Here is a 16014-nt window from a genome sequence, read left to right as displayed (position 1 = left end):
AATTTATTAATTATAAACACACGATTTAATTACACCCCTTTAAGAAGCATATATCCACTAGCACGATCGATACAATGTCCCTTTGCCTTCGAACCAAATTAACTGAATAATTCCATTATTATATCAAACAGTCAATTATAGCTCGACATAGTCGTAAAGCTGCAACTTAACTCGAGAATAACGGCGGCCCTAACTGTTTCGATCGTTAACTATAGGCCCAATAACTTCTCTCTTCAGCTATACACACATGCATGCGAGCTGGCTGGATGTGAGAAGGATATAATGGCTTTATATAGGAGCCGAGATGTGTCGCTAGTTGGTATGGATGTTCTTGATCGGTATTATGCCTTGATATTTCGATAATTATTGTTTATTATGTTAAATATTAAACTAGGTACGTTGGATAAAGCAAGAATCCTTGATTTTTAGTAATCTTAGATGCCGATATCTATTATACTAATATATAAAAACCTTAAGGGACTGACTCACTGATTAATCACCATCCTGCTGAAACCACTCAACGTAAGAAGCTCGATGTTGGCATACAGGTTGATTCTAGGGTGTAGAGGTTCGATAAGAAGGGATTTTTCGAAATTCCAGTTCCAAGGGGGTGAAACCGACCCTCAAATATTACAATATTTTTTATTTAAAAACGGTCAAGTTTCCGAAAAACGCTTAAACATTAAACAATTAGACAATTTACAAAATATCAAGACAAAACTTTTAATCGGCTTTCTTGATATTTTTATTCTATAGTATATTTGTTGGTTTACACTAAAATACCTATTGTAATAGATTTTCCATCACCGAAAATATGGCAAACCCTCGAAAACAAAGTTCATCTTATCTTTCAGTTAATTAGAATGACGTGGTTATCTTAGAATGACGTGGATATGAACTGTTTCCCTCCATAAATAAACGCTTCGTTTAGAATAAAACCGAGAAAAAAAAACAGGCGGATTGCAACCAATAAATTTGAAACAGCCATCGATCAAAAGTTGCGCCATTGCGGTATGTACATTCAAATCGAAATAAATGGTACGAAAGATGAAGATTGGACCTTAAAATTATTTGTGGATTCGTCTGAAAAGTCAACTAAAAATTATGACGCATCTCAGTTAAATTTGTACTTAGTTTCTCAAAAAGAAAAAAAAAAAAAGAAAAATTTCTTACTTACCAAAAAAATATTACATAATTTGTAAATTTACGACTACCATTTCATTTTTTTTTTGTTAAAAGAAAGATGGAACACCTGAGGGATGTCTCACTATTGGAATTACATGTACAGGGTGGGTCAAATTCGAGGCTTTTAAATGGAAACATCCTTTTCTATAGGAAATAGACGAAAACTAATATCGGTGTCTGGAGCTCAATTTTCATCAAAAACATGATGGTGAAAACCGCACATCAATATCTGTTACCGTTTCGGAGTTACGGGGTGTTTGTCAAAAATGTGCATTTTTAATAAATCGCTGTAACTTTTTTGCTATGGAAAATTTTGTATTTCTATGAAAACATTTCCAAAGCACCTTTTTACGTAGAATTTAATGGTTTAAATATAATTTTTTTAAAATTAATAATTTAAGAGTTATCAACAGAAAAATTGATTTTTTATTTGGGACACCCTCTATATTTTTAATTAACTGAAAAGAATTTAAAATTACCTTTCCAAAAATATAGCACACTTGATATTTTATTATAATCCCCTTCGAAATACAGAATTTTTAAAAGTTCGCCAGTTTTAACTAGTAGGCTTTGGACCCCTTATTGATGATATGATTAATGGAACTCGAAAACATATTTTTCCAGCAAGACGACGCACCGCCTCTGAACGCTGAAGTTATCAGCAAATTTTTGCAGCCAATTTCAAGAATAATTGAATAGCTAACCAAGATCCCAGCCGTTGGCCATCGAGGCCGCCTGACTTAGTGCTTATGGATTTAATCCTATGGATATATTTGCCGGAGAATAAAGGTTCCTTATTCTTCCGTATAATCTAGACAAGAATTAGAAATACTTAGCAGTTATGAGAGGGTATCTTTCACCCCCACTGAGTTAATGAATTCCGCGGGGAATGTTCAAAAACTGCCCCGTCTGTCCATAACAGAAGACGGTCGATATGTCGAAAACCTGTAGCAAAATCTCATATCTTGGTTTGCTGTTTATTTTTATTGTTATTAGATATAGGTTAAATTTGTTGATGTTGGTTAAATATATTTTAAATTGTTATAAAATTCTGCATCTCTCATAGCAAATATCATTTTCGTTTTAATTGATGCTCACAGCCAGAATTTTTTTGCATTACAGCCGGTGCCGTTCAAAGCCTACTTATTTAAAGCGGGCGAATTTTTATATACTCTAATATCTCGGAGAGGAATCGAGGAAAATATCAAGTGTGTTATATTTTTGGAAAGGTAATTTTAAATTCTTTTCAATAGATTAAAAATATACAGGGTGTCCCATATAAAAAATCAAATTTTCTGTTGATAATTCTTAAATTATTAATTTAAAAAAATATATACTTAAACCATTAAATTCTACGTAAAAAGGTGATTTGGAAATGTTTTCATAAAAATACAAAATATTCCATAGCAAAAAAGTTACAGCAATTTGTTAAAAATGCATATTTTTAAAAAACACCCCGTAACTCCGAAACGGTAATAGATATCGATATGCGGTTTTCACCATCATGTTTTTGACAAAAATTGAGCTCCAGACACCGATATTAGTTTTTGTCTATCTCCTATAGAAAAGGGTGTTTCCATTAGAGATGGGCAAAAGTAACCGGTTTTTTGAATAACCGGTATTTTCCTCTAAAATAACCGGTTATTTAAAGGTAGTTTTTTTTTTCACCAGTTAACCTAATAACCTTGCATTACGTTCAATAACCTATAGCCGGTTATTTTTTAAAAAATCGTACTTGTTTAAAACAAGTAACAATTAAATATTAGCTGTTTGAATCGTAAATTTCGAAGGAGCGAACGGCACGGATCTTCCAGATATTACGACGATAACGGGAGATCCCGCTCCCGCTCCCAAAACGAAAATATATGACATCAAACATCAAATGTCAAAATTAAATCAGGCATCAGGCGAACCCTGATGATAATAATCAAAACAACGGCCAAATGGCCCTGACAGGTCAGGCCGTAAAACAAAGTACTAATGGCATAGACTACTACTAGCCACCAGCTAGCCAAGTGATACGAACCTAACTTCAAATAGATTCTCTAAATTCTATATTTAAATTTTAACCGACTTTAACGGATTTTCAACGGTTCTTCAAAAGTCTTCCATGGTTTCGCCCAGTTTCACCCACGTTTCACCGTAAATATATTTTATTTGTAGTTTGAAGTCTCTCTTGAAGCTTAGACTAAAGAATACAAAATTGAAGTTCAAGTAATGAATGAAGATAATCTTTCATTATCTATTCATTCGGTCTCCTTATTTTTCTTTGGTATTTGATTAAAATAACTTGGTTGTAGATTGTAGAACTTGTGAGTTGTGTGGTTTATTTGAACGTTAAGTAATTACTAGTTTTAATATCATATCCATTTCTACTCAAAAAAGTGAGGTTAGCATTTTTATTTAAATTCATTTTGTATATATACATACTTACATTGCTACAATCTCTATTTAATCATGCGATTTAACTAAGTTTATTATCTAAATTTGAAGTAGACCTATGGAGTGTAGAGGTAAGTAAACCTATAGGAAAACTAAATATTTAGTTTTGCTAGGTTAGGTTATTTGAATAACCGGTTAATTTGTGTCGGTTAATTTTGTCAAGTTATTATTTTTTAAAGATAATTCCGGTTAACCTATAACCGGTTTTTTACCAATAACCGCCCATCTCTAGTTTCCATTTAAAAGCGTCGAATTTGACCCACCCTGTACATTTTTTGGCAGTCGCTGGCAGTCATTGGCAGTCGCTTGGCAGTAAAATGTAGAAAAAGGTATTGTACCTCAAAAATGGTTATTCTTAGTTATTATCCGTCATACAATTGTGCATAAATTAATAACTGTTTTCTCTTACATACCGGGTGGTGCATCGACGTTGGAAACATAGGAAATCCCATGCAAATTTTGAACTGGTCAAATATTGCTTCCCATATTCATTTTATAGCGAAGTCATAAATATATTTTTTTAAAGGTCTGTGTTTGGTAAACACACATACCAAATTTGAACAATGTTGGACAAACCGATTTTGAGTAATTTGAGAAAAACTGCATCTATTTTCAAATTTAAACTGAACACGTAACAATCAAATACCAATCAAGAATTGAAATACCTTGAGTTGTGAAGATGGTTATTAGTGATCGACCGATACCGATACCGATATGAAAATATCGGTCATATTGGCCATCATGCCGATTATCGGTATCGGCCGATATACAAATGTATATCGGCCGATATTATATTTTATTGATTATTCACGAAAAAGAAACAAAAAAAATTAAATAAACTTGATTTTTTTAGGAACAACTTTATTAAACATATATAAACAGAAACTGAAACGGCTTCTTTAAAATAATAAACAGAAAAATAAACTAAAACAAAAAATTTGAAAAAAACAAATTTCCCTTAAATCTGTCTAAAAAAAGCTTTAGTATAGGAACACAAACCGGACGATTTCCTTAAAATAAGACAAAAAGATAAAAAGTAACGAATAAATAAAATATTAAATAAAAACAAGACTCTTTAAAAATTAGTTAATATTAACTAATAAGAATAATCCAATTTTTTTCAATTGCTATGAAGAAATATCAGACTCAGATGTACTTGTTGTATTCAGCTATTTCCAATATTATTCAGCTATTTTCCATTTCCAATAAATACTTTTCTTTTAAGCCATTTAAACACAACACGCGGTATACCAATGACTAAAGAATCCAAGGACAAATAACACCCGAGAGCAAATTGTAACGATGTCACCAAACAGTGCCGTGGCACATATTTTTCTTAACCTAGCTGTTTGAAGCAATATTTATATTTTTTGATAATTGTTTTGACTACGCCTGTGGTGTATCATACTAATTAATTACGAAAAAAACGATAGATATGTCATATAGACGTTAATTGAAATTGAAGAATAATTATCGAATTCAATAAGAAAACGCTAAAAAGTTGGAGTGGCCTGTTTATTTACCTATGAAACGTAACTCCTGGCTCTTTCTTATCGCTGCTGCTTTTACACTTGAAAGCTGAACAACTAATCACCATTGTAATAAAGTTTATACAAAGTTTACTACACACAAACTATTAAAAATCGCTAAAATTGTCGCTGGTGACCAAATGTGACTCATTGTTTGCCATCAAGAATGGCCTCTAAGGTCACAAATTCTACTGCAGCCCGTATATGGGCGTTACAGGTCCTTATTCAATCCCAACAAGCCCAAAGTCTAGGGAACGAAAAATGCTGGGGGAAAATGCTTCTGGGAAATACCGAATAATAAAGAAACTCGGAAACGGCCGCTTTGTCGCGAAGACAATCAGAGGATTTACCAAGGTCATTAATTCATTATTACTACTACTGTGGTGCTATGTTGCCAGATGTTCGGAATTAAATAATATACATATGCCTATATTAGGCAGAAGAACTTCGCCGCTATAAAATAAGGTAATTAAAAAAATACGCCGATAGGCCGATATATATCGTATCGGCCTGAAACATATCGGTATCGGCCGATTATCGGTATCGGCCAAAAAAAGCCTATCGGTCGAACACTAATGGTTATACACACAAAGAAAAAGTGAGCCTGGTAAAATGGTACGATGCAAGAAATAGTTTAAACAATGTATCTTAAACAATCAGTTAATTTCTCCTGAATATTAAAATTTTATTTAAATTAAATTACTTTTGACAATGACAAAATAATAGTTTGTAAACCTAAGGTATGCCGGTTTTGACTGGTGTTTGAATGTTATCTGTTCGGTTTTAGCATAAAAATAGATGCAATCTTTCTTAAATTACTCAAAACCGGCTGGTCCAAAATTATTTAAATGGCATGTGTATTTACCATACATAAACCTTTAAAAATAGGGGAACCAATATTTGACCAGTTCAAAATTTGCATGGAATTTTCTATGTTTCCAACGACAATGCACCACTCGGTATATTAATTTAAAGTATAAAATTTTCTCAAAAACAAATTGAACATAAAGGCACCTAAATATGGAATAGATACCCAATTATGGACCACTATAAAACAAACATTTGAAACTATATCAAAACGTGTATGGAATTTTTTTAAACACATTCGGGCAAGAAAAAAACCCTAAAACTATCAAACAAACTTGTAATCGACGCATTATCATAATATACAATATTATTTGCAATCACGTATCAAGGAATACTTACTTCCTGAGTACCTTAAAACTTTTCTCATAGCGCTGAAAGAAAACACCCTCACCGTGGCCACAAAGCTCGTTTGAATGACGAGGCACGTCATTCTTGGCACACACTCGCACTTGTACACTGATTTTTACTACATTTTTTTCCAAATGCGGTCACTTTAATAACTCAACACAAAATTAAATAAAACTGTTCAACAAACTAGGCAGAATATTAAATTTCCGTGCAGTTTGAATATCCGAAATATAACACTTGACAGCTCGCTATAAATTATCAAGCTCTTTTAATAAAGCACATTAATGTTATGGTATTAAAATGGCCGCTCTATCTAATATTGTGACGTCAAGTGTGTGCCACACATAATTTAATACCACGTCACGTAGATTTATAATGAAATCTGATTAAACTGGTTGGTTTGTTTTTAGAGTTTTTTTTATAAATATATGTTTTAACAGTAATTTATTTTCTCTTTGTCTAATAAATTATTATCTGTTTATAATATTAATTTACGAGGCATGTTTTTTAAGTAAGTAATGGAATTAAAAAAAAACGTGCAAAGATATCGCAATAATTTTATTTTTACATGAAAGCCTGTACCTTAATCTACTTTTCTACATTATTTCCGTGAATATTGAGGCACTTGTCATAACGTGGCACCAGTTTTTCAATACCCTCCTCATAAAATTCTGCCGCCTGGCTGGTTAACCACTGTATCACAACTGTTTTGACTTCGTTATCGTCTTGAAGACGCTGACCGCCCAGGTGTTTCGTCAAGTGCAGGAATAAATGGTAGTCACTGGGCGCCAGATCAGGGCTGTATGGAGGATGATCTAGAGTTTCCCATTTAAAAGATTTGATGAGATCTTTGGTCCGATTAGCCACATATGGACGGGCATTGTCATGCAGCAAAACAATACCCTTACTCAACTTGCCACGTCTTTTGTTTTGGATTGCACGGCGCAGATTGTTCAATGTCTCACAATAAGATGCTGCCTTGACTGTCTCATTACGAGGCAGAAACTCCACTAGCAATACTCCTTTTCTGTCCCAAAAAACTGCACATGATTCTCCGGGCAGAAATTGTTTGCTTAAACTTCACTGTTTTGGGTGATGATGAATGTCGCCATTCCATGGACTGTTGTTTCGATTCTGGTGTTTCGTAGGCCACCCATGTTTCGTCACCAGTAACAATTTTGTCTAAAAAATCTTCACCTTCATTGTGGTACTGCTCAAGGAAAGTCAATGCACTGCCTAAACGTTGGGTTTTGTGCAAATCCGTCAACATTTTCGGAACCCAACGTGAACACAATTTCCGGTAATTCAAGTTCTCGGTCACAATGCGATACAAAACACTACGAGAACATTGAGGAAAGTAGTCGCACAATGATGAAATTGTAAAGCGTCTGTTTTCTTTCACCTTTTCGTCCACTTTCTGCACCAAATCTTTATTAACGACCGAAGTACTCCCACTCCGTTCTTCATCATGCACATTTGTGCGGCCATCTTTAAATGCTCTCACCTATTTCCTTACCATTCCATCACTCATAATGTTTTGTCCGTAAACTTCACAGATCTCACGATGAATATCGATCGGTTTTACGCCTTTAGCACTGAGAAATCGTATGACAGCCCGTACTTCACAATCGGCGGGGCTCACGATTGTCGGAGGCAACTTAAACACTCAATAAACAACGTATACAATGAAGAATCAGACTGTACTGGCGTCTGTGCATAGACAAGAGATGTAGGTAACCAGCGCGCATGCGCGGAACGCCGACCGTAGCGCTGCGGCGGCGGAATCGCAAAACGGTACTTACTTAAAAAACATGCCTCGTACTTTTTACCATAGCAATTATTAAAATTGCCTTATATCTATCAAAAATAGTAGATAAAATAGGACTTTAACCACAAGGGTAGATACTTTAACAGCGAGGATAGGTTAAAAACTTTATCTCTTCTCGCACGTTTTTTAATTGCTTCCATTTTTGAAAATTTTTCTATTCCTTTTCATAAGGTATTCGGGATTTAAATCGAAGTGGTTTGGATATGGCGTTTGTCGCCTCAGCCTGAATATCTGTTATATTTAGCCTGATGATGAGCCTCAGCCTGAATATCTGGATATTTACTTATTTCGTTTTGAGCCATTTCTGACTCCAATTCAATCAGCAATCGACACGAAAGAGAATTAAAAAATATTGACTCAAAACTGACAACTAAAGAGACAGCTTTATTTATCTGTCAAATTACATAGAAACCAACGCCAACCCAGCAAAATATTTTTTTCTACTCGTAATAAACTCTTTGAAATAATAATTTCTGAATATTTTTTAAAACATAACTAGTTTTGGAAAAAAATATTGTTTTATACACGACGCTAAAATCGCATTTTATTGTCTTGTATAAAAAATAACCATTAAAAAATTACTAGGATAAAAATACATTGTCTAACCTCTATATCCAAGAATGCCAGCACATTCTGGCACTTTCTAAAACCTATTTTTTTTAAATAATTTGTGTGATTAAAAACATTAAAATACTTAATTTTATACAGCCATAGGGTATTTTTTGATATAATACATTATAATATACTTAAATTATTCTACAGAAAATAGTTTGTTTCTAAAAATATATTAATTTCGTCGCTAAAAGTTCGTTTGCTAAATTTTAAAGCGATTACTCACTTCCACTCGTTTATATACGTCAATATATTCATTTCCCATTTCATTTCTTCCCGTGCTAGCAAGGATTGTAGTGACGTCAAAATTGATGCCGCTAAACTCTCGATTTTATGGACAAATTCTTTTTCTTCTTCTTCCTACTCTGTAATAGGCAGATTGCATGTTCATTCTTCACATCATGCCTACAGTTTTTCAATCGATGGTAAGGTCAGGTACACCATCTTTTTCTTGGCCTTCTCGTACTTCTTCTTCCCAGTGGTGATTTGTCTCGAGTTGACCTTACTATTCTTTCCTCGTCCATTCGGCTTATATTCGTTCTCTATCTAGCAGCGTTTTTCCTGTGATTTTGCGGAGGTTTTCATCTCGCCTGTTTCCAAGAATCTTTTTGCTTTTCCTGTATCCGGTCTGGTTTCTGCTGTGTAAGTCATTATGGGTCTGACGACAGCCTTGTATATTCTTGACTTGACCACGACACCTATGTATTTATTTTTCCATATGGTCCAGCTACTCTCATTGCTTTTGTTGATTGTTGTCTTATCTCTGTTTCGATATCGCCATAACCGGATAACTCTATACCGACCAAGGGTTCCAATTCCACATACTTTAGGCTACTTGAAGGAATTACTGAACGCAAATGGTCTCGACAACAAAACTGTGACTGAATATATTGAGCTTACATCGTTATGTATGAAACAAAATTGTTTTCAATTTAATAACAACTTTTTTGAACAGCGGGAAGGTACAGCAATGGGTAATCCATTGTCTCCATTTTTGGCTAATTTATTCATGAGCAGGTTTGAAGTGGAGGCTAAGAATCAGTTTGAGTATTTTCCAAGAGTATGGTTTAGGTATGTGGATGATATTTTTACTCTTTTTGACACACATTCAGACACCATAGATAATTTTATTTCTAAGTTAAATAATCGTTTTCCTTCCATTAAATTTACGCATGAAATTGAGAACAAAGACAGATTACCATTTCTAGATGTATTAGTTATTAGAAATACTAATACTTGCTTGGAATTTGATATCTATAGGAAAAATACCACCACACGCAGATATATTTCTAATGAATCACATCATAGTGTTGAACATAAAATGGCTAGTTTAAATTTCTTAGTTCAGAGATTACTTAGTTTCCCACTTTCCAACGAAAGATATGAAATAGAAAGAGATTACATTAGGAATGTAGCTGAGTGTAATGGATATTCTCCTTCACTAGTTGATAAATTAATTAGAAAACGTAGGTATAGTTTAATGATTTCTGAAAATTCGACTTTTCAAGTGGAGAAAGATACGTCTAAATATTTTTCAATACCGTTTGATTGAGAGTTATCCCGTGGTCTAAAAGGAATTTTTAAGAATGTCAATTATAAACTTGTGTATAGTGCTAATAATAAATTACAACAATTATTAGGTAATCCAAAGGATAAAACACCTCCACTGGAAAGGTCGGGTATTTATGAAATTTCTTGTAAAGATTGTAATCAGAAATATGTTGGGCAAACTAGAAGATCAATATTAACTAGATTTAAAGAACATTTAGCTCAGATAAGATATGGTGGACCGGATAAATCTTGCGTTGCCGAACATATTGTTGATAAAGAACATTGTATTGATCTTAATAATTTAAAATTAATTAAACAAGTCTCAAATTACAGGCAATTAGATGCATATGAAAGCATAAGAATTAATAAATGTAAAGATAGTATGAACAGTCAACGGTCCAATTCCTTCAAGTTCTTTGTTCCTACTATTCTAGTGGCGGAAATTAACTGTTACGCGCAGTTGGCTCTGACCCGGTTGGCTAGATTTGGCCACGCCCACTCGGTACCTACTGGGCGAGTATATAAACGCTCAACTTGTAGATTGTACTTTAGTTTATAATCATCTGCTGATGATGCTAACATGGTTAGCAAAACGCGCGTCCAGTGTAAAAGTAAAAGTGTTTTGGTGTATTGTGGTGATTTGGTGTAATTTTATTTTGCTCTATACCGAGATATTTAAATTTCATTTCTTGCTGTATTATTTTACTATATTTGCTTTATTATTTTTTTTATGAACAAATTAGACCGGTTAATTCTGTTTAAAAACTGTAAACTATTCAGGACTGTTGAATCGGTCAAATTTGTCCATAGAAACTGCAGTTCTTGCTGACATAAAAGGAAATAAAATAGGAATTGAGTAATAATCACGTATGTGAATGATGATAGGTATTGATAATTTCAATTCCAAATATCTCCAGAACCGTTACTGGTAGCGATTTTTATCAAGAGACCTTTTTTACGTAGAAAACATCGTACATAAATATTTTTTTACTCAGAACTTTTATACAGGTACGTACGAAAAGTTATTACTCTTTAAACAAGTTAAAAAATACGTTAGCTAGCGTCCTTTACAAGTAGGAGTCATATTGAATCAAATTCAAATTTCTCATGTCAAAAAACTCCCAAACACCAATTTTCATCGAAATATTGACGTTACTCAAAAAAAGTTACTAAAAAAATCGAAATAAAAATGAAACTTCTACACACGGTATCTCCGAAGCTAAGAATTTTTGGCGATAAAAATTAATTTTAAAAAAGCACACTTTCATTACATTTTTTCTTACAAAAACCTCCATAAACTGTATTAAGCAAACCCAATTTACTCCTACCTAATCTATTATACCTCAAACAGTTTTATCTTTTCGGTGCCAACGTGTACTTATTCTTAAATAAGTAGATTTATCATTTTAAACAGGCAAAACTTCTCTCTTCTGGAAACTTTTAATTTTTCCCAAACTTAATAATCCGATAGGCGACTTCCTATACACAAAGAGTGCAATCTGGACAGGCGCCACGCCATACACTAATTTTATTAAAAACCTTTTAAAGTAATTAGTTCAGTTTTAGTGCGCGAAAGAACGGAAAAAGTTTTAAAACAAGTCGGGGTTTGTAGTTAAAGGTCCCCATACACGTCATTTTTTTTCAGGCATCATTAAAGACATTATAAAGATAGACCGAACATTTCATTCATAAATACTCGTTGGTAGTGTATGAAACATTCCAATGTGTCAAACAAGGACAGAAGCGACAGAGAAGTCTAAAATTTCCGACCCCGGCAACTAGGAGCATTTCGATTGTTCTAATGGCCAGTGGCGTATCGTTTTTTGGAAAGCATTTAATTAGTAAAGTAAAAGTAAATTAATTAGTAAAATTTATACTCCATATTAATATACTACATTAACACTTTTTCGTCAGATGAGTTTTGTTATAAGGTCTAATATAATTAATATCCCACATATACCTATGTTGAAACGTTAGTAGGTGGTTTTCGAAAATCGCTCCAACGTCGATTTTCAATTTAAACTTTCAGTTACTTCTATATAAACTTTCAGTTACTTTTGAATATTCACAGGGTGACTCAGGCTTCCGAAACAGTTCTATATTAGGTTTGTGGTTGGTGACATTTCTTTCAATTTTTTTTCAGAATATGGAGGCAATGGTAAAGCACATTTTAGACATTTTTGTAAACATAGGTGGCCGGAACATATTTTCAAACTAAAGTTGTAGATTTGCCATTAAATTTCCAGTCCAGAAATACCTAGGGTTGCCACCTGTCCTTTTTTGAAAAGGACACCCCTTTTTTGGAATAACTTGTCCTTTTGACTTTTTTTGACTTAAAAAGTCATTTTTATTTTCGTATTTTCCCTGAGAAAATTACCTACAGCAAACAGAAATATTCTTTTCGTCCAAATTTAATTAGAGATGTTATAAAACTTATAAATAAATTTTTCTTGTTTAGAATAGGCAACATTATTTAGAACTTCCCGTTTAATCTGAGATGATAGTTTAGGTTTTAGTTTTACCATTTTTGATCTTAAAAAGAACTTCAAAATTAGTAATTAGTAACGATTTAGTTAGTTCGCAATCGATAGCTTCCTGTGAAGTACTGTGTAATAGTTGTTTAATCTTGTATTATTAATAACTTCCTATACCTAAAATCAATATTTAATGAGAAAATTGAAAATTGATTCATTCAAACCTGTGTGCTACAGTATGGGATTTCTGTCGCATAATAATGAATTACGTTTGCTTCATCTACGTTACCGTAGATGGAGCTCAAGGCTTGGTAGGGTATGTATAAATAAACAAAATACAAGAAGCAAAAAATTATTAAGGGCTAACCCCTACATATATGCTTATTCTCTGCATTAAGTTCATCAGACTGAAGGGAACAGCCATTCGACGACCGGTTTCGGAGATTTATCTCCATCGTCAGGCCGACTTTGCTGTAACCCTAAATCCGACAAACGAAAAGCATAAAAGCTGAAAATAGCATTTGAGTACAAAATGTACTACTATGGCGAGAGCAGCTAGTAGTAATAGATAAAAAGCTTTTTTGGAGGCCTGGGTCACTCTGTATATAGGTATGTATAAAACTAGTAGCCTAAGAATTATTTACAGTTCGTCCCATTCTAAAAAAAAGGTAAACACACCGTACAAATAACTCTTGGAAGAGGTATTTGTACAGTGGTAAAAAATTGTCTAAATAAGGCCGAAGGGGCGGATATAATAAAGCAATAAAATGTAAAAAAGGTCGGGTAACACCTTTGTTTATTTGTTGAGCAAAATTCCTTTAGAATATTGTATATAATGACCAGAAATGACGCAATTTTAAGAAAAAAATGTCACTTTCTGGCTTATAATAAAATTTCAAATGCAACGTTTATATTCAAATTTGTTATGATCTACAACAGTTAGGTAGTCATTGAGACGAATTATAATTCAATTACTGGCTACTACGTTCTTGTTTTAATAGATTAATTACAAATATAATTAGAAATTATTTTGATTGTGAGAGGCCCCCATGTGGGACGCCTATGTACAATGACCAAAACAATACCCACCTGTGAAAAGACAAATTAGGGTAATTTGAGCTTATTTTTCCACACACTTGACACCATACTGAATTCGCGGATTCAAAAGTACGTTAAACAAAAACAAAAACCACCGAAAAACACTGAAAGTTCACTTTCGTCTTGATTCCGACTTCAAACACACCGCAAGCTAAACGTAGTACGCTATAACGGACCAAAGGCCGTCGCGAGGGGTGGTGGGACGGACGGCTCATTTCATTCTGGAAGACTAGCAGCGACGTTGCCAATAGTTCTAGACGTTTCAGTAACATTAAACAGTAAACATGTCCTTTAATAGTAAAGCATATATCCTCTGGTTAATTACATATTATTACGCATGCTTCTTTAAAAATAAACTATTAATTTAATTAAGAAATTGAGATTTATTGATATCCGGTAAAGGTTTTAAAGTCACCTTTTTCTGCAAATCAAACTGAGTAGATAGATAGGCGCAAATTGGAGATGCGGCAATGTCGCCTTCTCTATCTCAGTTGGTTTTTACAGTACGTAGTCAACCTCCGATTGTTTGATCGGGTTAAAATGTCTAATGTGATATCTGTTCTTACTAAATCTATGGTTTACACAAACCTTCTACCCAAGTAGCATTTTTATACACAAAATCCAAACACTATACTGCTATTACTCGCTGACACGCATCAGTAGATGGTCACGCAAGGCGTTTTCTTTCATGAACTTTTCTGTGACCGATTGTGATATTGTTCGATTAAGGATTCAAGAAATTAATATTAAACTAAAAAAAATAAAAAACAGCATTTCTTAATATTACGCTCAGTCATAAGTTTCTTATTTGAAGTAGATAGTAACTTTTTAAATGATTAGGAGGGCAACAAAATTTTATTATTTTTATTATCTATTTTACCGGCTTCCCATAAAGCTGTTTATTGCCTTCTTAGATCATTTCGACCGTTAGGGCTGTCTCTAATATATATTTTTTCTGTTAATGATCGTAATTTTTTTAATATATTGCTATTGCGGCCGACCCTTGAACTCTGCTTCTTTTATTAAATAAAATTGGCGAAATAGATTGTGCTGCAATGTTTCAACATACAATTTCATATGTAATTTGGCGAATTAATGTTTCTTCTTTCTTAGAAAATATTTTAAAAGATTAAAATTGTTGCTTTATGGATCTTTTGCGAGGAAAGTATTGTACGACTGTACTGTACGTGGCGGGGGCACCGTTAGATACAGTTTTAATTATTAGCCTTATTATTTAGGCTTTTAATGAGTAGTTTTTATTTGGATAAATTATTTTATAAGAAAATGTTTAACAAAGATTTCCAGTTATTCATACAAAGTGTGACTTCAAGAATATAATACCAATGCGACAATTATTAGAAGGATATTGACGAAAACAATACTGGGAGAATAGATAGAATAGAATAGATACTGGGAGAATAGAATACCAACAATAGAAGCTTGGAACACCCTCAAAAGAAAAATTCCACTCCTCAACTTCCAGTGGATGACATACCAAAAATGTACAACTTTGGGTATTGTAGTATTGAACAATAAAAATAGTTGTTAGAGAGAAACGTTTGCTCAGCAGGTAAAAAAACCATATCATAACGTGGTATACTGATGCTTCAAAAACCAAAATACTATAAGAAACAAGAAATAACCATCTTATCCGATGGTTAAGCAGCATTAAAAGTAATCGAAGTTAGTCAAAGACTGCCTAGAGAACACTGAGAAAAAAATTTAATAGATTTGCATGCAATTATAAACAAAACTGATACAATTTGTAGCGCTATTGGATCCAACTACAGGTAGCAGTAAAATTGATTAGACCTTTGTAACAAATTGTTTGAGGCAATGACTGACGAAATTGAACTAAAATTTCGTAGATAGAATATAGTAATATTAACTACCAGTGTTTAAGTAAATGATACTAAACCGGGTGTAATAATATTTAGCTATCATTGCAACTAATTCTACTATACTCTTGTGGTAGAGAAATAAAATTGAATTGGATATTTTGCTACAAATTTAATTGAATAATACTACCATTGTAATAATGATTCGGCATCTTTATATTACGTCTTACAAATTCGATAAT

This window comes from Sitophilus oryzae, unplaced genomic scaffold (genome assembly GCF_002938485.1).
Source record: "Sitophilus oryzae breed Bouriz unplaced genomic scaffold, Soryzae_2.0 scaffold_1898_pilon_pilon, whole genome shotgun sequence".
NCBI lineage: Eukaryota > Metazoa > Arthropoda > Insecta > Coleoptera > Curculionidae > Sitophilus > Sitophilus oryzae.
The sequence above is the reverse complement of the archived record's forward strand: the minus strand, read 5'-3'. Positions refer to the sequence as shown.